General features: G+C 39.3%; 1 protein-coding gene across 1 annotated transcript in view; it reads left to right on the top strand.

The window, feature by feature from the left end:
* SEMA6D (semaphorin 6D) overlaps positions 1-22375 on the top strand; it is a 578684-nt gene that overhangs the window by 188991 nt on the left and 367318 nt on the right. The window contains exon 2 of the mRNA XM_049706054.1: positions 5531-5611. The gene's annotated coding sequence lies outside the window, so the exon portion shown is untranslated. The remainder of the gene's footprint in view (positions 1-5530; positions 5612-22375) is intronic.

Genomic DNA, 22375 nt, shown 5'->3' with positions numbered 1-22375 from the left:
GATAAAAAGGTATATTTATAGGCATTGCTCTTGCCCTCCAGAAATCCCTAGTTTTGTGCAGCCTAAACCTTGTAAACTATAATTCTAGTGGAGAGTGCAAAGTGGTCAAGTAGAGATGAGTGCCAGGTATCATGAGAATACAGCAGAGGGAATGACTAGCTCCTTCCTAGAGGCTGAGAGAGTCTTCACCCAGCTAGTTATGTGGCAGCTGTTCCTTAGAGAATGAGTCGGCAGTATGCCCAGTGGAGTGAGGAAGGCGTTGAGGGGACAGCAGGGCAAAAGCACAGTAAACTGAAAGCATTTTAGGAGATGCAAGAAGCTCCATGTGGCAAGAGGTGAAAAAGCAGGGCAGGATTTTAAAGAGCTTTGTATTCTCTTCTATGGAGCAGGGATCTCCCCCGAGTGGGAGGCAGGTAAGGGAGTAGAGGGAGATGGCAAGAGCTTGGTGTTTCAGAAAAAAATTTTGAGAGCGAATGGGGAAGGATTTGATTGGAGGTGGATGGTGCCAGGAGAAAACAGGATCAGAGCCTAAAGTTCCACCTCAGGCAGAGCCTGGGTCCATCCTAACTACCCATCTTCACCCTGAAACACTTCTTCAGAGCACCAAGTAATTTTAGAGGTCAAATGTAAATGGAGGAGTGGTTTTGCCCAGCCCTTGGAGAATTCAAGGTAGAGGGCTGCATACCTGCCTATAAAATGAATCAATGCCTCAGGGCCTTCCCCATAGCAACAAAATTAGTCTCTGACACCTAGACGTTCTTCCTTTGTTTTTGCCTGTCATTGCCTGAAGGCTCTTCTTTTGACTTGCATAATTCTCTCATCTAGCTGGGGGCCTCATATAAACTCTGCCGCGCTGCTAATATTTCATTGTCATTTTCGGCTCTATTACATCTTTCTCTCAATCATTCTTCAGGGCAGGAGATGTCATCTAGAGGGGTTTTGCAGCTTGCATAAATGAATTATGAATCCTCACGATTTCAAGTGGGTTACCAGGCCCCTTCCAAGCAGAACTAGGCATCTGGTAGCTCCACAGTGTGAAAAGGACATTATGCATATGTATGCAGAGACACCTGCCCTACAGCATTCCTGAAGTATTGCCACATTTTCACTTACACTGGCGCCATATGCAAGGGGACCTGAGAACCAGTCGCTCTTTGAAAGGAAAGTGCTTTCACATATCTTTTCTTTTCTATCTTCTTGCTACAGTTCGTCAGGTTAATTTTTTTTTTTTCCTGAACCGTTGAAAGGGGTAAGGAAAAGGTTTTCTGAGCGTTCTCATTATGTGCTATATACAGCTTTGCACATATGTAGGCAGGTAACCATCAGTAGCTAAAGGGGAAAGTGAGAAGAGCAACAGAGCTCAGTCTTCAAGAACACAGCAAGGGAAACAAAATGAGGTAGCTAGACTACTCTGAAATAGATCATTTTGTCTCAACTACCTGGATTATGGAGAGTAATACTAAAGAATTTTGACTGCAAGTTACCAATGACTTGAATTTTTCTGTGTCTTAAAGTGTGACAAAGAGGACACAGAATGTCCAAGAAAGGCAAGGCATGGCAGGCTAGTGAATCTGTATACTCAGGCAATAAGGACATTTCTGGAAATTAGATTGCCTTATTTAGACTCACAGTCAGATTTGGGTTGAGGCGCTCGGCTTTGACTTAAACATGGATTTGAATCCTAGCTCTGGTATTAACTTGCTGTATGACCTTAGGAAAACCATTTTACCCTCTTTTATCCTTTGTCTGAAGATGATAATATCTATGTCATGGAGTGGTTATGAAGATGAAGTGAGCAGATTTATACAATCTTTGCAGTGGTGTGTGACACCTAGCAGGCCCTCAATAAGTACAAATTGTATTGTTTTTACATTGTTAACACATTATCTTGATTCTGTAATTATACATTACTTCACTTAACTTCAACTTCCTTATTTCTAAAGTTGGACTAATAATGACTGTCCTATTCACTTTATATAGTTTCTGTGGAAATTAAATGATAGTGCATGTAAAGATACTTTGTAAAGTGAAAAATTCCAAATATCCAGAAAGTGTGGTTATTATCATTATTTTAGAGGTACTTAGGCTGTCACAGTTACAAGAATCTTTGGGGAAAGTCCGCCTGAAGTAGATATACTTCAAGGTACTGATCCACAGAGGAATAGCTGCATTCACCCATGGAGCCCCATTCTTGTCCACCATTTGGTGTGAAAAACTGCACAATACCTCGTGTGCGTAGAAGGTAGATAGTATTTGGAAATAAGGACTGGGAGATTCTCTCTTCCCTTTGAAAGTGATGTGTACAAGGCGGAATCCTACAGTTTTTTATATTTTACAACTAGTGAGCTACTATCATCCCTGGAGCTTAAGGACTGAACAGGATTGCCGAGCCCATTTGATTGATAAGCAGCCAGAAGCTCGGGTACTTTCAGATTTTGCTAGTCTTCATTGCTTTCCTTCCCACAGAGATGGTGCTCTCGTGCCTTTCTCCATCCTCACTGCCACTTCGTAGGGGAGGGAGGGTGGATCTCAGAAGTAGTCAGTAGATTGGGCGCTTGACCAAGCTGTCAGGGACTTGCTGTTTATCACTGGGGCTGCTGCCCGAATCCCCTTTCTTAGTAAATGCCACCACTTCCTCTTCTCATCCCCTCATGTGGAAGTGGAGAGGGCGGAGGGGGTGGGGGGGGACAAGAACTGCCTTTGGCGTGGTCTGGCATCCTCAGACAGAGCTGAGTTTGAACCCACCTCCTGCCAGCTACCACTTGGCAGCTGTCTGACCTGGTTTAAGTTATTTATTCCCTCTGAGACTTGCTTACTGCATCTGTAAATGGGGATGATAATATATCCACTGAGCAAGATAGTTCTGAGAATTAGATGAAATCATGTATTTGAAACATCTTACAAAGAACATAGCACAGAGCAAATGCTAAACAAAAATGTACCCTCCTGTTCTTTCCCTTTGATTTGTAATAATTCATGAACAATTAACTTGGCGACTTTGTGTTTCTAGACCACTCTTTCTTTATGGATAAAACGAACTCAGTGATTTAAAATTCCTGTGTACTTGTGAAGGTTTAGCATTTCTGTACTTCAAGTGCTGTAAGAGAAGAATAAATGAAGTTGCTCTGTACATTCTTAGGCAGCTGTAATAAAGTCATATTGGTAGATTGAGAAGGAAGAATTTGATCTAGGTGTTTTTGAATATGTAGGATTTTGATAAGCAAATAGGAATTGACAGAATAAGGAAAGACTATACAGAGTCTCATGGTTTATTGGGTTTAACAAAAGGTATTTGGATAAACTGGTTCACAATAAAGTAATAGAGATTCTCTTGAGCTGTGTTTATAAATTTGAGAAAGGGCAACTCAAAGGAAGCATGAGCCCTCTCTTGGGGAGGCGGTGCTTGCCCCTTGCTCTCGGTGCACACAGGCAGGATTGCAGCAGACATTCCAGGAGGCCATCGTTCCTTGCTGGACAGTAATCTGCATGAAAGCAAGGACTCAGTCTGTTGTTGCCAGGCGTACTTGCTGATTATTGAACTTTGGATGAGTAAATGAGTATCACCAATGTACCTAAAATATTAATGTCTGAGTGTGGAATAGGATCCAGGAGGAGAGAACCTAGTGATCTTTTCATAATAGCAATTTTCCTGGAACACTTCCTGAAGCTACCCCAGAGCACTTTCGCAAATGCTGATTATTTTTTTGTGGACAGCTTTTTCTTGTCTGTCTTACAGCTGTGAGTGTGAAAGCACAATTATCTGGGGCCTGAGCATATGTGCTCTCCCTGAGAAAATCTAGGAGAGAACCCCAAAGGACACACTGTACCCCTATCCCAGCCAAGACAGGGAAAGCCTGCCTGAAATGCTCCCTCGGCCAATAAGTAAAACTGTGAGCTGGGAATAGAGCTTTACAAACATCGTGTGTGTTAGAATGAAGAGTGAATTGGTGTATGAGTTGGAAATTCTGGGTTCAATCCTTGCTCTTCACCATAAGTATTGTATGAAAACCTCTCTGGGCTTCGTTTTCTCCCCCATAAATAAGGAGATTAGGCCAACAGACAGGGCAAGATATCTTCCAATTCAATCCTCCCAGTTTTAGGGGCATTTCCTAGATTTGTTGACCTGGAAGTGTCTTTGGATTTCTCTAGTTCAGCTTTCTCATTTCACAGATAAGAAAACTGAGGTGTAGCGAGGGGAAGCCATTTGCTGAAAGCCACAAAACCAGTTAGAAGCTGAGCTAAGATTGGAACCAGCATCCTCAGACTGCCAATCCAAAGGTTCTTCACCTTTTATGCGTCAGAGTCCACCTTAAAAATCCGATGAAAGCTGTGGACCTTCTGGGAGTGGGAGATGGGATGAGGGCACATACTTCACAAACAGAACACATAAAATTTGCAAACTATTTTAAGGGGAGGGGTCCTTGGATTTCAGGTTTAAAGCCTTTATGCTACACTTTATTACTCAAAGTAGGTGCTGGAATCAGATGTTAAAAAGAAACATAATTATATGTGTTGGAAAGCGCGCCTGTGGCTTTTTTTGGCTTAATAACTTCATTTGTGCAGAAAGCATCTCAACACGACTGGAACAAGTTTGGGTTTATATCTGCCCTCCAGACAAGCCTTACTCACTTGCTTTGTTGATGGCAGTGTCTGATCTTGAAAAAGCCAGCTCCCCTTTTAAATATCACAGCTGTTGTTCCTCTTGCATATACTTCTGCTAAATTCAGTGCTTGACTTATGTCAGCTGTAGCCAGATAACACAAGAAGGGGCTGGCTAAAACAGAAAAGGTTTTCTCATTAGCTGGGTCTGAAGGTGGCCTGTACTAATTAGTTCTTTTTTTCATCTGCTTTTCACCCTCTTGACTTCAGGTTTTGGATTTTCGAGTCTCCCAATGGGCTCACATCCCTTGCGTTTCTGTATAGCCACATCTGGGTTCAGATCCCTCTGTTCCAGTTGTGTGGTCAGATCCGTCCATTCCAGCCTTCAGAGCTTCTGTTCGAAGGGCAATAGAGAGGACTTAGGAGCTTCCCTTGAGTAGGCATATAGGGTGTCCTTGGGGTCTTATACTCACTCTGACGTGGCACTGAGTCCAAGCCCAGGAGCTCTGGACTCTCTGATGCTTGGCCTATAGAATGCCCACAGAATTTCTAGTCATGTAAGCACATGCTACATTAAGATTGGATTGGTTCTTTTTTTTCCCACAGAGACTGTGTCCCTATTGCAGTTTATTAAAACTGCCCATGCAGTGCCCCATTATTCTTCCTGCTTGTATTCATGAATGGCCTGTTCTCAATAGGAACATCCAGGTGGAGATCAATAATCAGTCTCTTAGTTACGGTAGGGGAAAAAAAAAAAGAAAAAGAAAATCCATTCGTGCACTCACTGCATTCAGCTGTGTTGAAGAGGTCTTATCATTAAAGCAGCAGCAGGCATTCATAAACCAAGCTTGCGGGCAGTGCTGGACATGCAGGATTAAAATAATCGTCTATCAGGCTCTGTCTCATAAATGTTTCCTTTGACTTTTGGCAGGATCTCCAACCTGAGCATATGCCAGTTGACATGGGAACACTGAGGCCGGCAGTTTAAGGATTTTCACATTTCCTTGCCGTGGTAAGATTTAAAGATATAACAATGAAGGATATTAAATATTACTGGAACCTGGCTGTTTGCACTAGATATGAAACTAAAGTTGTTTAGGTGTAATTTTTTGACCCATACAGGTCTCTATTCAATTACCTTGCAAAACCACAGTAAAAACAGGGGAAATCTATAGTCCATAAACGTTGAACTTAGTATTATTGGTATTGGTGAAAAATAGGGAAACTAAGCAATATCAGATTTCTTTATTTCTGTACACTTGGACCAAGTGAGGTAAATGGTCTCCGTTTTGAACAATGAAACTATGTCTATTCCGAAGAGATATGATTCTCAGAGCACAAAGGGATACAACATTTAAGATCAATGTGGAGAAAGAAAGGTAAATAATTCAGTTTTCAATACCTCAGGGGGCAGTCATACCCTTAATATGGTTCCAGAGATTGGATTTCTAAAGGAACCAAATCTGTAGTCAATTAAGAGATTGCTTGAAGATGAAGACTGCCTGGTGCTGATGGTGTGGTATGCACTGGACGCTTGTTGGCATCAAAGGCACAACTATATGATGTTTCTTAAAAAGAGAGGCATAATGGTGAAGATATTGGCAGATGGATAGCAAATTGTGTTATCAGAAGATTGTTTTGAAACGAGGAGTCTTAGATCTGAGGCCAAAATATAATATTGATTTAAGTAGTAATTAAGCATTCCATCTTTAATGGGAGAGAACAGTCTCTGGACACATTTCCAAAGTAGAGTAAAAAATGTACCACGATGTGGTTTACTGGAGTTAAACGAGATCATGTAGGCCCCAGGTAGATTCTTTGGACCCTGACTTGTTGAATTTAATGGATTAAATTCAGTAATAATACTCATTTCATTACCATCTTCAAGTTGAGTCAGATCATCATAAGGTGAGACTATATTCAGCACCTTTAATTCTCTGAGGGCTTCCATTCTAGTATATTTTCTACAAATGTTCAGGTCTCCATTTTCATGTGGCCTTTTAGCAGGTCCATGGTACATTGAACAAAATTTGACTTTTAGCCAACTTATTTGTCCATTATTTAGTACTAGATATCTTAAATCTGTGAATTTTCAAAGGATGTATTTTGGTAATTCAGCATTCATACTTAGTCTTCTAAGTATATTCCTCTCACATTGCCCTGCTGATTTATTCAGTTATATTATTGCAACAACTTTTAGTTTAACAGCTTGTATTTGCATAATCTATTTATGGAACAATGGAAGAATGATTGTGAAACAGTCTGGAAGATGCATTACTTAAACTGATACCTGGAACTGACAGCACAGCCTCACACGTTTATACATATAAAAGTAAATGATCGTACCATTATGGTTTCTTTTATCTGAATAGCACATTCCTCTTAAAAGTTAAATTACTTTGCACTTGAGTTTAATGCTTTATTTCATGATTTAGATGTGCTTTCGAGGAACTGCCACCAAACCCAAATTCCCATACATAAGTCATGGTTTCTCATATATACATGGAATTCAAGATAACATCTTAATTGGAGAGTCATTAAATCTCAGATATCAGAAAGGCCAGAGTTAAACAGACAGGGCTTTTTAAAATCCTCAAAGCTGAGCAATTTGAGGAAAGAAAAAAAGTAAGAGAGACATGCATGTGATTGGCCTTAATGAAACCATAAACCTCTGTGGAAGTGGTCCCTCTAATAACTCACTTCTGGACCACAGAAGTCATCGTTTCATCTGAGTTCTGTATATCAAATTCTGCTTCTTGTTATCAAGAGTGAAAGGCTAACAAAGAAACCCAATAGATCATGCTAAAATGACTTGTGTCATTTGGGTTGTGGGAAGGTTTTCTTGAAGCTAGCCTTGAAGCTCCTAATCTCCGTAGGGAACCAGGTGATACTGAATCCTGTGCCACTTCTGCAATACGAGAACACTCTGTTGACCAGATAATCGGCTTGTTTGAGAAAAGATACATTGCCACAAAGTGGCACGGTAAAAAGAGCCATGATTTAGCAATCGGTGCACCTAAATCCTAATCCTAACACCATAGCTGATTTAGCTAGAGAAGTGTTTTTCTTTTTTTGCCTCTGAGATCTTAAATAGTCACTTAACTGTTGGGTTTTAATTTTTAATCCATAAAATGAGGTTAATATTCACTGTACTTACTCCTCTGTAGATTTATCCAAAGATAAAATAATAAATAGGAAACATTTTGAGGAACTTAAAATCACTACACAGAATTTTATATTGCTAGAAAGTTGATTCCTTATTTATAGCACTTGTCTGATTTGAAAGTTATATTAAAAAAGCATCTTCATAGATTTTCATAGGTGTCTTCACATTGAACAAAGACTAACAGTTGTTCTGAGTTCTAATCTACTTGGTTTTCTTGTATTAAATTATGATAGCAACAAGAGTCAGCTGTGTAAATTGTGTCTGACTTGTGTCTGAACCTTTCTCTGGTGATTTTGCTGCACTGATCTTAAATTTCAGTGTCCTAGAATCCCTCCAGATAGAGAGCATGGGAGAGAATGGAAGAAATGTTTAGAATACGATCCCTGTCAGCAAGATGGGGGGAAATGGGTCTCTGGGGTTGATCCATGAAGTGAATCAGCCTTTCTTAGACCTCCCTCCCTCTAATTCTTTTCAGATGTATACTTTTTACTGAGCCAGATTCTCTGCTTATCTTCCTCCCCTTATCTTCCTTTCCACCCCCTCCAGTCTCCTTTCTCCTCTCCTTCACACCTCAGAAAGTCCTTTACTTGTTTACAGTCCAGGGTTTTTTTTAGCTATTGACCCACAGCCCTCTGCTTCCATAAATCCTGCTTTAAGTGTTTGATCTCTAAGACAAATATACCCCCATAGCCCTGAGTTTACTCTCTGACTCTCTTTCATTACAAGCATTGTAGACAATCAATATGAACTGGGTGTGGGGGTGGGAATGTCTTGGGTCAAAAAAAAACACAATTTGCTTGAACATACCATAGTCTTTGCCCCTGAAAAGAACTGTTGATCACATGTCCTTTAAAAATAAAACCATAATTATTGGAAAATGTCACCTAGATAATAAACAGGAAATTTCAACAATTACACATGTTATAGAAAATCTTCCAGAGCTTCCAGTTCATGTACTAATGTTAAAAGCAATCAAGGACTATGAATAATGGATGAAGTTAAACATAGTGGTCCAAAATGTAAAACAGATAGCTAGTAGGAAGCAGCTGCATAGCACAGGGAGATCAGCTTGGTGCTTTGTGACCACCTAGAGGGGTGGGATAGGGAGGATGGGAGGGAGATGCAAGAGGGAGGAGATATGGGGATGTATGTATATGTATAGCTGATTCACTTTGTTATAAAGCAGAAACTAACACACCAGTGTAAAGCAATTATACTCCAATAAGGATGTTAAAAAAAACCCCAAAAAACATAGTGGTCCAAATTTTTTATCCAGAGTGCTAGAAAAGAACATTAACGTAATGAATGTGGGTCAGAGAAATTGGCTGACATATGAAATACCAACCAAGAGTATCATCCATTTAGTTTTTTGTTTTTTTGGGTTTTTTTGCAGTATGCGGGCCTCTCACTGTTGTGGCCTCTCCCGTTGCGGAGCACAGGCTCCAGATGCGCAGGCTCAGCGGCCATGGCTCACGGGCCTAGCCACTCCACGGCATGTGGGATCTTCCCGGACCGGGGCATGAACCCGTGTCCCCTGCATCGGCAGGTGGACTCTCAACCACTGCACCACCAGGGAAGCCCCCATTTAGTTTTTTTATGGATAAAATTTGAACACCATCCAAAGTTAACCAAGATGGAGATGTTCACCTATGTGTGGTACCATTTTCTTCCCTCATCTCAAGACCCCCCAACTACATGGAAGCATCATTTTTACCTTCTCTGACTATTAAATCCACCCTCATTCATACCAGTTTATTCTCCAAAGAAAACAAAACTTTAAGCCTGGGTATGGTCCATTCCGTCCTCATGTTAGAACTTAGTTTCAACTTTCTTTGGGTCACAAAATTCTGTGACTAATCTGGGAAAGTAACCAAAGAGAATTAAGATAGGAATAAAGTTAAGTATGGGAAAAGTTATCTCAAGATACTCTATCCATATTTCCATGTGTTTATAGCTAACCCAATTAGCCTGAAAATTATAGTTTTTATTCATCACAGTAAACCATACTACTGACAACTCAGTGAACTAACTTCCTTGTGATCTGGCTGATCTGGATACTGTTATTTCTAGTGTTCCCAACTAAAAGGTAATTTCTCTTTTCAATCATTGACCTCTGCTTCTCCCCAAAGTCAAAATGGAGGTGAGATATAATCAGCGAAAAGGGATCCTAAGGTCCCTTCTCAGTAATGGGATCATGAAACAATGGAAACTGATAGAAATTCAAGTAGAGTTTTTAAAATCTCAGCTACTTTCATTAGCATTTCACTGAAGCTCCAGAAAACAGCAAATATTTTCTATTCTAGTCACCCACTAAAACTTTGCAGCTGATCAAAATAACCCATGACTAACAATAGGAACCAGACAACCACCATATCTGCAGTGGTCCCATCTATCATTCAGACATTTTTGGTGTAATAAAGTCGAAAGTGAATTTTCTCCTTTTATTTTCAACTTTTGCATCTGACAGAGTGTCATTACAGCACAGTGACTTATGGAAAATTGGGATAGATTGAGAGCCTCTGATAAAAGGCAATCTTTGTATCACTGAATTGAGGGAGAAGGAGAGAAATCGTTTTTAATAATATGTTCTCTGGTGTCCTATCAAACATCTGTAAAAAATTCTAATTATCTAAATATACATTATAAAAATACATTGTAAAGGCACAAATATGATCCTGGAAAACGTTTTAAAACGTTATAAATTTTCTTTGGGAATGTAGAGGGCAAGGAGAGCTGAGAACATAAGTGTATAAGCATACTATGATTGCATCCTCATATCAGGCAAGAAGACATGCTTTGACATCCCGTCCTTTGGTCATGCACATCAGCTTTTAGACTCTATCTACTTATGTGCTGTGAGGGTTGGGGGGAAAGGAAGAGGGACAGGAAGAGGGAGAAATGTCTTAGCAAGTAGAAAGTAGATGTCATCAAAAGTGAAACTTCGGGCTTCCCTGGTGGCGCAGTGGTTGAGAGTCCGCCTGCCGATGCAGGGGACGCGGGTTCGTGCCCCGGTCCGGGAAGATCCCACATGCTGCGGAGCAGCTGGGCCCGTGAGCCATGACCGCAGAGACGTGCGTCCAGAGCCTGTGCTCTGCAACGGGAGGGGCCACAACGGTGAGAGGCCCGCGTACCACAAAAGAACAAAAAAACAACAAAAAAAGAAACTTCCAAAAAAGAAAAGTGACACTTCCATAGGTTACCTGAAAAGGCAAGATCTACCAAATATCTCTTTCCTCAAGGACTGACAATTACTGCTAAGATTAAACACGGTAATTTTAGAATTGTTCAAGGATTTGCTTTAATTCTTGGTGTTTTTCTATTGTTCAATAAGCTATATTGTTATATTGTCATGGCACCACTATGACAGCTACTGTATCCTAGGATCCCACTCAAATCCTGATTTCATGAACAGGAAATATCATAGTCAAAATAGGCACCTCTAAATATTAATTTCCATGTGAAAAGCATTTATAACTTTATGTTTTCTCTTTCCCTAGTCATTCATATATCCATTTATTTGTGGACTCATTCATTGAACAGATATTTATTGATCACCAAGTAGGTATTTAATAGGCATTGTTTTGTGTACTGGGGATACTGAAGTGAACCCAACAGATAAAAATCCTTGTCTTCATGGATATCCTTCTAGTAGAGGAGATGAGCAGTAAGCAAGATAGAAATCTAAAAGATGTGTTGTTTATGTATTTTATTCTCTGATGTGTATTTTATATATAGATGAGTGCTAAAGAGGGAACGTAAAGTAGAGAAGGAGGTATGAAATGTCACAAGGTGGTGGTGAGGGTTTGAATTGTAGGTAGACAGGCCTAGTAAAGCTTTTCTATGTAGACTTTTTGAAATAAGGCAAAGGAAATGAGGTAGCAAACCACGCTGATGTCTGGGGGAGGAGTTTTCTAGGCAGTGAGAACAGTAAGTGCAAAGGCTCTGAGACAAGAGAACAAGTTCTCTCTTGATTATCTACCATGTAACAGGCCCAGCAGACTTCATGAGTGTAGGCATTGAGTGGTTGCCAGAGTGACTTCAACGAGAAAATGATTTCCTAAAATTTCATCAGAAAAGTTCACTAAAGCAGAGAAGGAGCTAAGATGTAATTTTAATGATTATCTATGGAACTTAAGCTGGAAAGGAGGAGGCAAGAGAGGATATCATGGGGGAGATATCTCGGGGACACTGAGAGTGTGGATTTTAGGTCCTGGTGGGGTTGTAGAATTGTAGGATTTGGGGTGTTAGAGGGAGTGAGCAGGAAAGATAAGAAGTTATGATCAGGGAAAGGAATATTTGAAATTGAGGTTTTGCAAGGGCTGCAGTTATTGGTAACAGCAAAGTGAAGGGTGTGACTATGGAAGTGAGTGGCTTAGGAATGATGGCTGATGAAATCTTTGGAAGAGAGGAAGTCCAGGAACTGAGGGGACAGGATAGTAGAAGGATCATCCCATTGGATACAGAAATGACTAAAAATTGAATAAGAGTAGTAATAGAGAGAGTGATCGTGTGTGGGCACTAAGATCTCACTAAGGGGAGTGTTGAGTACAAGATTCAAGGATGGTGAGACAGACCTTTCCAAGAACATGAAGAGTTCTGAGGTTCCCACTTTACTGTTGCTAAGGAGACAGTTGTCCTTGAGAAGAGTGGGATGACTCAGAACAAACACACAGAAACTTGAACCCAGTGGTTCGTTCATCATCTTTAATCAGAATACCCTGTTAATTCCTTTTATCAGAAAAATATTTTACTGTTTGGCCCATCAGATTCAGGCTCAGCTGTGGAACTCATTATTGCACTTCAGTGGCCTTCTCTTGTCATCTTTGCTCCAGCTTTTTCCCACCAGCTTATTTAAACCCTTCCTGACCTCCCAATTTTTCTCCCCCAACCTGTTCCATTCCTTGATGCAGTGAATGAATGAAAAACTGCCCACATGTCTGTCTTCCACTTTTCCTTAGAAGTACAGCATTCTCTCATTCTGTACATTTTCTAAAATACTGGTCACCTCACCCTCTGCTCATCCTTGATGCCGTGCATTCTGAACTGAGTGAAGGTATGTGCTTTGCAAATTCTAGTGACCCTCCCCTTCGTCCTGACCTTCTGTCTTTGCAAAAGTGACTTGAGAACTGCATCTGAATCATAAATGACTCAAATTTTTCTCTTTCCATCTAAGACCGTTCTAAAACCAACATTGTTTTGGGAAGGATGGTAATAGTCCAATAGTTTTTGGAGGCACTATAGATGTTCAGCCAATCTATGGGACTAAAATACAAGTTGTAATGGAATCTAAAGCCTTAGGCTTAATAACTTGGAAAGCAAAGCTGTTTTCTGCTTATGATCAGCTATTCAGTTCTCTGAAAAAACAAAGTATATACATATGAAATAGATATAAATAGAATGGGATCACAATTAGTGACACAGACGATCAGTACCATTGGGGTTGTTATGAATTATAAAATTGCTGTTTCTCTTCTTTTCCTACAATGCATAGATATTGCAAGGATTTTAAAGTGTAACATTTCTGTACTTTTTATGGGAAGCAAATGCTATGAGTCAGTACAGAACACGTGATTTAGATGAATGAACTTTTCTTAACAGTTAAAATTATTCATTATTCATTCTCACCTGTACCACTGGTTATTTCTCAATCCTCACTCCAAAATTCAATCTTGTTATACTCAATTGCCCTTAATATGGTTCCTACCACCTGCAGTTTCTGAGGCAGTGTGATAGAGGTAGGAGCATGGGATGTGGCATCAAAGGGGTGGTATTTGAATTCTGGCTTTGTTACTTACCAGCTGTCCAATGTTGAGGAAGTTACGTAAGTGCTGTTATCCTCTGCTTTCTTATCACATGGTTACCATGTTAACGGCTGCAACGTACTTGAAAGTGCTCGGTACATTACTGATAAACAGTAGGTGCCCAACAAATATGCATTGATAATGCTTCGTTTATCATCTGCTCCTTGGTTTCAGTCTCAGATGCTTGATTAGTTTTCCTGTTTTATGTTTTTCCGGCCTGCTCAACTGTTTACTCCTTTTTTCTGCTTAAGGGTTTTTTTTTCTTTTTTTTTGCGGTACGTGGGCCTCTCACTGTTGTGGCCTCTCCCATTGCGGAGCACAGGCTCCGGACACGCAGGCTCAGCGGCCATGGCTCATGGGCCCAGCTGCTCCACGGCATGTGGGATCTTCCCAGACAGGGGCACGAACCCGTGTCCCCTGCATTGGCAGGCGGACTCTCAACCACTGCGCCACCAGGGAAACCCTGCTTAAGGATTTTTTTGTTTTTGCTTTCTGCTTAACTGGTGAGTTTGTACCATATTAGATTAGCTTTATGGTTGCAAAGGGAGAGGTTAAAAGTCTCTCTTTTAGATAAGGAGGATGTGAAGGTGAGGTACTAATGACATGTATGACAAAATTAAATATTTATGGGGAAGAAGGAAAGATGACATAATGGGAATCTGAGTGTCAGCTGATGGTATAAAGTTTTCATAAACCAAACATCTAGCAATGTCCATAATATGTAGGAACTAGTTAGGAGTGAAAATTTGCTGAATAACATTGACTATATTTTCCAGAATCTGTCAGTCAATTAATTTAATAAAATAAAATTCTGTTGTTTTCATATCATTATGGATAGGTCACTTAAGACATGCAATTTCATGTCTTAATATGTCTTTCTCAGCACATAGACATAGCATAGAATTAAGAAGATGCTTTAAGAATGTTTAAGAACTAAGAAGACAGAAACTGATCAAACAGCAGCGAGAACTCAGTACTACAGTGTTAAAGGGATCAGTATTTTGATTCTTTGTTTTTTTTAGAGAATTAAAATGGAAGGGCAGGTCATTTGAAATGAATACTTTCCTATCTGGACCTTTTTAAAAAAATTTTGGCTGCATATTGTTAGAGTCTTCCACCATGTATCATTGAATTAAAAACCAAACCTAGTAATCACCATCCTTACGTGACGAAGTATGTACAGTGAAACTCTAAACAGAAGAGGTAGTTGGAACAGATAAGTTTCCAAGCTCAGTTTTCTTGACTGATATTGTCTCTTCAAAACAATTGGGTATTCCACGTCGTTAAAATAGCAGGGAGAAAAAGAGAATATATTCTGCCTGACTGTGTCTCTTTGGTCATCTTTTCACACTCCATTAGGGGCTTTATCCAACTTTTGTATTCCAACTTTATTGTATTTTTCCGGTGCTAGAAGAAACTTCAATGAGGACGTGATGAATGGCCGTATTGAATTGGATCCCTCTCCCCTTTTTAATTAAGTTCATTTAAATTTAATTGTGTAATTTTACTTCAGTAAACCATCTGACTCCAGATGTTGGATGCACTTTTTCTTATTTATGTTCCCACATAATTGTACCTGCAAAAGATATGTAGCTGCAGGAGACATTTTGGAACCTTTCAGAGAATTTTTGGCATATGTTTCATGGATGACTGGTAACATGAGCAATTAACATCTAAAATGTTGTTCTGCTCCCCAGAATATTTTTAATAGGATAAGTTACTTTTATTAGCTTGAACTTTAAGCAAATAATCATCTTAAAGGAAACATTATCAACAAAATAAGTCAGTTGAAATGGAAGGCCAACTCTCAAAGGAAACTGGTAGGAGAGAGAAGAAAAAACCCTTGGGCTAAAAGAGCCTTTAACAGAGACATATAAATGAAAGGTGAGGATTGGCCTTTTGCTGAAATAAGAGCTATAAGCTGCGTTCCTGTTCCTTCCGTTTGACTCTGAGTCACTGTAATGTGTATGTTGTACTGCATATATTATAGAATGATGGGTCACACCTCTATCCTTGGGGAACATTTAACTCTGGCTTTCAGTGATAGAACACACTCAGACAAAAGAGAACCACCCAAGCAGCATCTGCTTTGAAGGAGACCAAAGACGGAAGTTCTCAGAAATATGCTTATATATTTAAGGAACATATAGTTGCCGTGGGGCCTAGAACTCAGACTTACTCCATTGATAAAAGATCTTTACCACCAGCTCCTCTCAGGCATTCTTAAAACAACAAAAAAGATCAATCATAATTAGCCTTTCTTGTCTTGTTACAAGAATTATTTGAATGCTTATGCTCATTCTGAATCTGCCTTCTTGCTTTCTTTTTTTTTTTTTTTTTTTTTTTTTTTTGCGGTACGGGCCCAGCTGCTCTGCAGCGTATGGGATCTTCCCGGACCAGGGCACGAACCCGTGTCCCCTGCATCGGCAGGCGGACTCTCAACCACTGCGCCACCAGGGAAGCCCCTTCTTGCTTTCTTAGTCAAAACACATCTAATAACATACTTGACAGCTCACCTGGGACCTTTTCTAATGAAATTTCTAGTCCTCATCAAAGAAACAGATATGACTACAATCAAACCCTTAGATGACAACTAAAGAAAAACAACAACTACAAATCCACAGAATAAAGGAATCAATTTTTTTCCTCAAGAGAGAAATTATACTCCATTTTTTTGGATATACTATAGTGTGTCTTGATGTATATGAAATACTCACCACTGCAATAAACAAATTAAGTATGGATTTTTCCCCAGACTTAAGGGGTTCAGCAAGCAAACTCTACTTCTATTCTTTCACAGTCTTGCTTTGCCAGGACAAGTATTTGTCTGTGCATTGAGGGTGGGAGTTGTCTAAAATTAACTGGTGTTTGACATTACTCTTTACCGTTTCCAATTTCTCTTGTTGCTTTCAGTATTAAATAAGACTAAAACCATTTTAAAATAATACCAATCATTGGGAGCAGGAAAAACATGTTTGTCCATAATTGACAAACAAGAAACTCACAGTCTCCACTAGTTTCTAATATAATAAAACAAGCTCATAGAATGATTCTTATTCACAGACTTTTGCAACTTTACTAAATTTTAAATAGAAGGTCAATGAAGACCTAGAGAGCAACCAACATCTGAAACAGCAAATGGCACATGGCACATAGAGTGTTATTCAACTGCTATGTTACACAATGTATTTGTTTAGAGAGTAACTCTACTAACTAGGAAAGTGCACTTAATACATCCCGTGTGTACATAGAAGAGTGTGTAGTGACTATTTGCCAATACCTGTAATTCTTGCTGGGAATTAAAAATAGATGTCTCCCATGGAAATATAAAGAGAAGGATTTAGAATATATATGGAGCTTTAAAATACTGCATACATTCTAAGTAATAAAAAAAAGTAACTCATTCTGAAAATTTAAAAATGCACTGTGCTTTCAGTTGCTTCTAGAGATCATTCATGATGAAATAAAACAACTTTTAATGCAATAAAATTTTTACCTACCATAAATCTTGATTAAATCAGAGCCTATCAGTTTATAATTACTTAGAACATTTGTTCAGCATAAATGTCTGAGATACTATATCCTCAGTTTATTTATTTTTAAATTTATATAGTCATCCATTTATTCACTGACCACTGACTGTGTACTGTATACTTTTTGGAACAAGGCAAGTGGTAGAGCTTGAGAAACCTGAAATAAAAATCAGAGATGGATCCTACAGCTCTCATCTGAATGGGAGAGAGAGGAGACTATAAACCATTAAACAATGAATGAATAAATCTTGTAAGAAGAGGTCAAGATGAAGTGTTAGTCCTTTATTCTTACTGGGACCAATTTCTAAGTAGAAAGATTACTGTAAGCTGTAACCTGACTTCTTAAACACAGGCATCAGTTTTAAAAAAGTGTTTGCATATGAGAGATGCCCTTCAACAATATTAGCTAATGTTAAACTTTCTCATCCCTTGTGAGATTGGTACTGTTGCTCTATGACATAGGCAGAGTAAATCTGAATAAGATGGATGAATTCTATCTTTAACTTCTATGTTGGCCTAAAAGGCTAATGGGCTAATGGAGTCCCCCTCCCAATAAGGAATGCTAATTCCTTGTACTGTGCTTTAGCCCTTTTACCCCTTGGAATAGTACAGGTGTGGTTTGGTATCCCTCACCTTCCTCTTGAATGCTACAGGAATTTGTTTCACTGGACTTAAATAGTAAGGGGGCCTTTTCTTCCACTTCCAAGTTTTCACAGAACCCAAGGGCACTTTTGGGGCTTCTCTTCAGTGTGTAATCTGAAGTCTCCCTTCTAATTTCCCAGCCCAATAAACACCTGTTCTAATTACTCTTATTCTCTGCTGGAGATTTTTGTGTGTATATTAGCTATTGATAGGTATTCCATAATAATTGGGGGAAAAAAACCTATAAGAGACTCTGTGTTTATGCTATTATGTACTAATAAATGCTACTTTGTCTACTTGTCTCATCCCTTGAAAGCCCTTCTGCAATTTTTTGCTATGTTCCCAAATTCCAGAAACATATACACACTGATTTTCTATTACCTAAGACCTGAGATAGCTTAGTACAAGAGTTTTAATTGGTTTTTTTTTCTGTTTTATTTGATCTTGCTGTCTAGCAATTCCCCATTTTTCACAAGAACTTGCAGAGCTTCTGATGCAGAGGAAAACACAGTGGATTCAGTTTTGATAATCAGTACCCTGCATGGAAGTATTTGGATTAATTGAACCAGCTCCATTCTGACCCTGTCATGTGAGACACATGAGGATGTGGTCTGTATATAGAGAAAGATAAGGCCGTAGGGCCATTGCTTGTAAAATCTTTTTTCCCAAGTTAAAAGGCATGGAGATACAGAAGGAAGTATTTGAAGATAGATTTTGGTCTTCTGTTAACATTTTCTTTAACATATAAAAGCACATCTCTGATGTGTGCTTCCTACAGGGTATAGAAACTCAAATTCTCTCTTCCACACACCTATAAAATACCAAGTATTTTTCTCCAAATGGAGCCCAACACTAGCAAGGACTAGTTTCAGATTTGCTTTATAATATCCTAAGGGCTGCTGTGATTCTTATTCTTGTTACCACTGTGGTAATGAACCGTGTAAATTACACAGTTTTTCTCTGCCAGATGCACCTCATAAATCTGAAGAGAATATTTTCTGTTAAAAAGACATAACGATCATTTTACTGATAGGGTTTAAATGGTAGAAATCACGTGCTTCTTTATACAGGTTAAACTATTGTAAAAAGAAATTAATAACTGAGGGACCAAATGCAATTTCAAATGGCAGTAGGGTGTAATAAGACATATTTGCATTTTCTTTTGTGATCTTATTGAAGTAAGATCCATTTTTTGGTGATAGCATCATTTCCTTTAATTTAAAGACATGACATAGCAAGAATCCACAATATGAAACACTTTAGTAGGGAGAAAAGAGGCATTGATGGAGATCAGAATTGCCCAAAGCATATGTTCTGGGACACAAATCTCTGGAGATGTTGGGCAATATAATGATCCCTTGGTTATATAAGTTTGAGAAACACTGTACACATACCTGCCATGTACTATGTGTTCCGCAGTCCAAAAGGTCTGGGAAATGCTGCACACTCATGGAGAATCACAACACACAACAATGCACAATGGTCGGTTAAATGCCCTGAGAAATATTGCAGTTTAACATTTTTAGCCTGTTGTTTCCCAAACTTATTGGACTTCTTTTGTTTCTGTCACATCTTAAAATATCCCATGGAATTTTGGTTCCATGGAAAACATTGGTCTCAGTAATACTATCTTTTTCGTATTATAAATGGATTTATTTTAGAAAGAGAAGAAATATACACATGAGGAAGGACACTGGATGTGATATTAGAAAATCTGTGTTAGATTCCTGCCTGCTCTTTGCTAAATATATGACCTTAGGGATATTATTTAAGCTTGCTATGAAATGGGGATAATGTTCTCATCTCTAACTCACAGGGGGCTACTGGATCCAAATTCTGAAAGAACTAGTGCTCTCACTTACATCTCACTACTACTACCACTACTACTGCTACTGTTACTATCTATAAGAGCTATGCCTCAGAACTAGTCAAGAAATTATTACCTTTCCTACCGGAGCCCTTTCTGATTCCCTAAACTTTCAGCCCTCTCTGAGGAGGCTAAGGGAAATTGTATATTCTTCTTAGGGAAAAAGAGAAATGGAATGGGGTATATGAAATAGGATAATCAAATAAATTGCTTTCAGATAAATTACTTTGAAGTCGTTAGCTCCCCAGAAGTACAAGATTCAGTTGTTTTTATCAGGTTGCACAAGAGACTTAAGCTAAAAAAATACTTAAATACTTAAGTATATATATATACTTAATACTTAAATACTTAAGCTAAAAAAAAGAGAGAAGCAGTTGAGCGTTATTAATAACCACAGTACGTAGGTGAATTTAGATGTAAAATGGTTCATCTACCTGCCCATATTGCAACAAACTTAAAGAGAACAACAATAAGTTAACCACTGAGAATTTATTTAGCACATATTATGTCATATAAAATGCTCAGCACTGTGGGAGTAAAAAGAATAGTGTGATGTGTGCATGTTAATCAAAAACCTTACAATTGCACTGTGGAGCTATTATGAACACATGGTGTAAATAGAGATCAGTCAATCCCAACTTTGCAGAAAACCAAAATATTTCCAGTTACAACTGCATGCTGCAGTTACAAGAGCAAAAGGAGTTTTAAGAATAGAGAGGCAGAAAAGTCTTCAGGTACAGATGTAAGCTTAAGTTGGCCCTTAAAATGGGTAAGGTGGGTGTCATGATTCTTCTCTCCCCATCACTTTGGTATCTGTGTACATTGTGTATTGTAGGTACTCAGATACTCAATACAGATGTGTTACATAATTGGGTGAATAGACAAGAGGGTGGGAAGAAGGAAGGAGAGAGGGAGGGAAGGAGGGAAGAGGGAGGGACAGATGGAGAACAGTTCCAGTAAAATAGGGCATTCCTGCTCTCTAAGATGTAGAGCACGTACTGGTGTATGTGAGGCCTCCTGTAGAGGTTGTGTAAGCCCAAGGCCTGCCCAACTCCTAGGAGCAGGCAAGCTGGAAGTAGCTGTGATACAGTGTAGACAGTACCCAAGTTATCATTAGAAACTGTGAGCTGGTCAGTTCCTGCCTCTGCCACTCCCTACCTGTGTGACCTCAGGTAAGCCTCTTAAATCTTCTGCATTGTCTTACACAATAATGTGCTTTCTTGTCAGGGTTCTTGTAAGAATTAAATAAAGGTATGGGGAGTTCATTAGTAAAATGTTAGACAGCTGCGAGATAGTATTGCTGTTATGTATGGAAGTGAGATGAAACTGCAAGAGGTCATGAAATATCCAATCTAGCCAATCCTTCAAAAATCTGGTGTGAATTTCTGAGGGATTTTATTTGACATAGATTTGCAATATCTATGGGAGTGTTGTGCTGTTACTCTACTTCGTATTTCTTGGTAAGTCAATAGAACACTAACAAAATTGTATACTTGGCTCTACAAGAAACACCTGCCTGGGAAGGACTACAGTAGGGCAGATGGTACTCTTCTGAGTATTTTATGGTCAAGACCACTATGCTTGGTCTTGTCAAAGTCCATCAATAACTAAAATGGCTTTAAGAGGATTTTTTTTTCTTTCAGATGTCTGTTCTTGTCCTTGGGGGTTTTAAAGCTCTCAGATTTTTGTGACCAACCTGTTGACCTTCCAGTGATTAGAAAATTACAGTATGGGGACCTAGTGGTAACTGAGCAGACATCCATGAAAGTTTTGCTTACTTTTTTGCACCTTTAAATGATGTAACAGCCAAAGCGTTTTGTATGTTGGTTTGGAGCCAGTCGCCATAAGGGACTCATACAGCTGAATCTGACAGTGAGAGGCTTCTATGGTGAGCTCATATGCTTTCTGACCTGATTCAACAACCACTCTCCTGGGTACCTGGAGGGGCCAGGCTTTAATCAGGGAGGGAAAGTAACGAAGGTACAATGTGCCTGTACCAGCTACTCTGATTTTAGCATTAAATTCTTCCTTCTTCTTCGTTCCCGCTTTACCCCATTCTCCAAAGAATCTCCTCCTTGGTATGCCAAACCATTTCCCCTGCTACAGAGAGAAAGAGAATTCGTTTTGCTAGCTTAGAAGCCTACGGCTAAGGAGGAGGGGAACACTGCCTGGAGGCCCGTTTTTACTTGCACGATTTGCCAACTTTCACTTCCTTCGTATGTGTTTGCTTGTTGTCTGTGATCATCCAGGAAGCGCTTTTCTGTCTTTGGCAGGGACTGGTCTGGGAAAAGCAAGTTAATTGTGCCTACTTCAGTATAAAATATGTATAATTTTTAATGAGGCAGACGGAAGGGTAGAAAGCTTGGGACAGAGACGGACTAATGGGAGCTGGGTCTCCCATTTGGCAGGTCGGAGTTCAGTGTCTGTGCATGGAAATGCTAAAGCAGAGCAGAGAGACAAGGAGAAAACATGTAAAATGCTGGAAAAGAAAGAACCTACGTGTCCTTTCAAGGTCATAATTTGCTTCTTCTGCCTCTGTTCCCACCCCAGCCTCCCACAGCCCAAGATAATGTCTCAGAGTCCAGATGAACATTGATAAGATATGAAGACAGCTACATACACATTCTGTTTGTTTGCTGTCTATAAACATGCAAGTTTTTTTGTTTTTTGTTTTTTTAAGAAAGAAAGAAAAGCATAGAAAAGTAGTAAATGCCAGTCTCTTGAGAAGACTACCAAGACCTTGTCAAATGCTACCACCCTTCCTCAG

This window comes from Orcinus orca, chromosome 2 (assembly GCF_937001465.1).
Source record: "Orcinus orca chromosome 2, mOrcOrc1.1, whole genome shotgun sequence".
Lineage (NCBI taxonomy): Eukaryota > Metazoa > Chordata > Mammalia > Artiodactyla > Delphinidae > Orcinus > Orcinus orca.
This window is presented reverse-complemented; position numbering and strand designations above follow the sequence as displayed.